This window comes from Rattus norvegicus, chromosome 4 (assembly GCF_021556685.1).
Source record: "Rattus norvegicus strain SHRSP/BbbUtx chromosome 4, alternate assembly SHRSP_T2T, whole genome shotgun sequence".
NCBI lineage: Eukaryota > Metazoa > Chordata > Mammalia > Rodentia > Muridae > Rattus > Rattus norvegicus.
The window spans coordinates 105,400,955-105,405,736 of NC_141537.1; the positions used below are offsets into that span (position 1 = coordinate 105,400,955).

A 4,782-nucleotide genomic window follows, 5' to 3' on the forward strand; every position below is an offset into this window, starting at 1 on the left:
CAATCCCTGAGAGATAATTAGCATACTGTTGTCTATATAAGCCGAGCGATTTTGCTGCTCGGGGTCCCTGTTCAAGAGAGCTGTAACACTAAGAAGAGCTGTAACACAGTAAAGGCTTGCTCGCAGAAGAATCCTGTTGCCGCGCGTCGTTCTTGCTGGCGGGACATTGGGCGCGCGACAAGTGGTGCCGAAACCCGGAAACCAACATCGCCGGCGCCAGGGGACCCTTCAGTGTGCTGAAGAGGATTCAGAACTGCGAGAAGGTAAATTAAAAGGTAAGCTTCGAGAGGCATGCCCCTTTTTGGAAGAGAGCATGTCAGAAACGGAGCAGAGTGAGAAATTAGGCTTCGAGAGGCATGCCCCTTTTTGGATTTAAGAGAGCATGTCAGAAACGGAGCAGAGTGAGAAATTAGGAGCGGGCAAAAAAGAAAAAGGTTACTAAAACAAAAGTATCTTTCGAGATACAAAAGGCAGAAGAAACGCTGCCAGAGGAAAAAATAGGTATGCCCCGGAGGTCCAAGTACAAGTCATCCGGAGAGGATACTTTGTATCCATTAAAAGAATTAGAAGCCTTAGAACTGGCTGACAGTGACTCTGAGCAAGAGTTGTCAGAGTCGGAGGAGGAGGAATTAGAGGAAGAGGCAGCCATATATGAGGAAGAAAGATATGGGCCTAGGTGGAGAGCCACTGTGAAGAAACCTAAAGTTATGGATCCTTTGTGGAAAAGGCTGGTAATTTTGTTTCTTTTTTTCTTTGTGTGGGATAGAGAAGCCACTGACGGCAAGCTTAAGCCCGGACCAAAACCTCTTTGGCAAATGGTCCCTGCCTGCTTAGAGGATAAACGATGTGAGGAAGCTGTTAGGACAGGTCAGAGGGTCCTTACAGAGCAACAAGAAAGTATGTCAGAGGGAGAAAAGGTCTCGAAAGAAAAAAAGAAAAGAAAAGGAGATAAAAGGAACAGAGAGAAGACAGAGATAAAAAATGGGGTCAGTGCAGCTTTTGTTGTGGCTCAAGTTGAGGCTATTGCTAGGTATGTGATTAGGCTCTGAAAACCTCACAGAGTCATACTGATCAGATTTGATAGAGGTAGACCGCCTAAAAATTTATTCAGGAGAATCAAACAAAAAGATAAACTTGAGTGTGCCTACTTGGATTCCTGGTCTCAAGGAGATTTAGCAAGTGACAAGGTGCTTCTCTTAAAAAAGCAGTTTCAATCGGCCCTTGGAGCCTTGCACCTGTAGCTAAGATATGTGTAGCCACTTCAATTTTGTTTTCTGATTGGTTTTAAATGTATAAATATTCTCTACATGCCTTGGTTATGGACTATTGGCTTTTAAGTTATTGGATATGGTTTAAAAAATGTAACATTGATAACAAAAAGTTGACATAAAACTGATAAAATTTAAAATATGCTCATGTTTCTGTTGATACCTGTTCCGGTATTATACACGCTACTCTGATGACTGGTGAAAAGGCTCGTAATGCCATCAGCCATTGCTTAGAGGCATGGACAGCCTGGGGAAACCCTGATAGTCTCAAGACAGACAATGGGCCTGCCTACACTACAAAGTTCTTTCAGACATTTTGCCAGACAATGCAGGTCGGTCATACTACAGGCTTACCATACAATCCCCAGGGTCAAGGAATTGTGAAAAGAGTACATCGTACCTTAAAAGAGCTTATACAAAAACAAAAAGAGGGAATTGCCAGCGGCCAAACACCAAAAGGACAACTTTCTTTGGCTCTTTTTACTCTAAATTTCTTAATTTTGGATGCACATGGCCGCTCTGCTGCAGATCGCCATGCTGCTACTACACCTATAACTAATGCAGAAGTAAAGTGGAAGGATGTCTTAACTGATGAATGGCGTGGCCCAGATCCCGTGATTTCGAGATCTAGGGGAGCGATTTGTGTTTTTCCGCAGAATCAAGAAAATCCAATTTGGGTACCTGAGCGTTTGACTCGAAGATTGTCTTCTGCTCTTCCTAAAGATGAGACTACGAACCCTACTATTACTACTAGGAATGGTAATACAGGTTAATTCGCTCACCTTGTGGGCTATTGCCAGATCCTGGCCAGTACCCATGCCAGTTCTACTGTTTTGAGAATAAGACTGGCAAACATAATCTCTGACCTTGGTTTCAATGGGTGCTGTCCAATGAGCAAGGGGAATATACATCCATGACCCCCTTTGCTACGTTGATGGGTGAGAACTTCGTGCTGTATAATGTTTCAGCTACCAGAAAAAATGATACCACGTTGACCAATATTCAATATAATAACCTCTTGGCAAATAATACTGCCACTAGTACTTCAGTATGTGTTAGATCACCTTTTTTCTTTCTGATAAGCACTGATGTAAACAGTGGTGCTTTAAATTGTGATAGCTCTGATGTAGTCTGCTATTTAGCTGAATGCTGGGATGACACCAATGACACCACAGTGATGGTTAAGATTCCCTCCTTTGTGCCAATCCCAGTGGAGGCAAACCCAGATAGCTTTCCTATCCTTAATTTGCTGAAGAGATTTTGGAATTATGACAGCCATAATTTCAGCCATTGTGCTGACTGATGCTATAGCTACCACAGCTACAATTACTATGACCAATCAAATACAGACGGCTGAGACTGTCAATCAGATTGTAGAAAGAACTACAGAGGCACTAGAGATACAAGAAAGAATTTAATACCCATTTGGCATCTGGCCTTCTATTAGCCAATCAAAGGATAGATTTAGTTCAAGAACAAATTGAAGCACTATATCATATGACACAGCTGTCTTGTGGTTTCCTCCCTTCGAGGTTTATACATTATTCCTTTGCGAGCTAACTTTTCTCAAAATTTTCAACAGAACAAAGAAATCTCAAATTATCTGAAAGGAAACTGGTCCATGAAAGCAGAGCAACTATCAAGACAATTGCTGATACAGATTGCTGTCCTCAACAGCACTAGGCTGGACCCCATCACAGTTGAAGACTTTACCTCATGGATTACCAATGCTTTCTCCCTTTTCAAGGAGTGGGCAGACATGTTTGTCCCGGGGAGCTATTGTCCTCCTGGGATGCGGAGTAGGTCTCTGGCTTATTGGCTGTTTAAAAAGAGAACATGCCAGACACAAAATGGTTGTTTACCAGGCTATGACCACCATTAAAAAGGGTGCTTCTCCCAACATATGGCTGGCCTCTTTGAAAGATCAAGAGTTCGCCCTAGATCATTTTTGTCACAGTCATGTGGAGTCATTGTATCCAGGGACGGGCAACTTTCCTCGAACTCGGACCAACCTAAGACACGGGGCCTGGTGGCGATAGGGTAACTCTATGACGGGTAAGGCCGAGTTTGGATGAGAACGACCTAAGACAGGAGCAATGACAAGATTGACGTGACACCCAGATCTAGACCAGTCATTTTATTAAACAAAAAAGGGGGAGATGTAGAGAGCGGCGCGGCGAAACAAAGATGGCGCTGACATCCAGCCTTGTCTGGATATAAACGACTTACTGCACATGTGCAGGCTTGTCCCCTTGCTAGGGCTCCCTCTAGTGGTGAACAGCGGTACTGCACATGTGCGGTTTATGCACCAGGTGTTAGTTGACCGTTAATATGCTAATGAGGTGATTCATTCTCCGCCAATCCCTGGAGGACAAGTAGTGGGGTGATCCAAGCCCCACCAATCCCTGAGAGATAATTAGCATACTGTTGTCTATATAAGCCGAGCGATTTTGCTGCTCGGGGTCCCTGTTCAAGAGAGCTGTAACACTAAGAAGAGCTGTAACACAGTAAAGGCTTGCTCGCAGAAGAATCCTGTTGCCGCGCGTCGTTCTTGCTGGCGGGACATTGGGCGCGCGACACATAAGTTTGCCTTTGATCCTTTTTAACAGGGTCTTTTGCAGAATGTTTTCCACCTTTAGAATTGTGGGTATTGGGGTTGGGGATTTAGCTCAGTAGTAGAGCGCTTGCCTAGCAAGCACAAGGACCTGGGTTCAGTCCCCAGCTCCGAAAAAAAGAATAAAAAAAGAATTGTGGGTATTTATGTGTGTGTTGACAAAGAGCTGGAAGGAAGGAGGAGTGAGCAGGGAAGTCCGGTCACATTCACAAGCTGGACCAGTCTTTAGGTTAGCAATGAGTTTCAAGAGCACAAGGTGATACCCCCTATGTCCCTATCAAAATGCAAGCTGGCTTGGGCTCCTATTTTGTTCTATTCACTGGAATAAACGGAGGGAGTAATGTCACTATTCACCCAGACTGGCCACCAGTAAAAATCTACTTTCCTGAGTGGCAAGTACTGCTTAGCCCATGAGAATTCCCTTCTAATGCTAGACCAAGGAACATTGTCTTGGGAACTGCAAATATCAGATAGACACATATAGAGGATCCAGAAAATAGGGTTCAGGAAAGAGGGAAGGCAATTTTGTTGTCTTACTTTTCTATTGCTTTGACAAAACACAATGACTGGGGCAACTTATAAAATAAAACATTTAATTTGGAGCCCATGGTCCTAGAAGATTCTAGAGTCCTTAACCATCATGGCAGGAGCATGGCAGCAGGCAGGCTCGATTGCTGGAACAGTATCTAAGACTTTATATCTGATCTAGAAGCAGGAGGCAGAAAGGGAGAGCTAGTGGGAATACCATGGACTTTTGAAACCTCAAGGCCACTCCAGTACCACACCTCCTTCAACATGGCCACACCTCCTAATCCTTCCCAAAGAGTTCCAGCAGCTGGGGATCAAGTATTCAAAATATGAGCCTATGGGGGCCATGCTCATTCAACCTACCAGGAGTGT

General features: G+C 44.1%; 1 long non-coding RNA gene across 1 annotated transcript; it reads left to right on the plus strand.

The window, feature by feature from the left end:
* The first annotated feature begins 274 nt into the window (after window positions 1-274).
* On the plus strand, window positions 275-3,795 carry LOC148006302 (uncharacterized). The gene is made up of 2 exons (XR_015686026.1): window positions 275-2,027; window positions 2,851-3,795. It is a non-coding gene; the product is annotated as an uncharacterized LOC148006302 (long non-coding RNA).
* The last annotated feature ends 987 nt before the right edge of the window (window positions 3,796-4,782 follow it).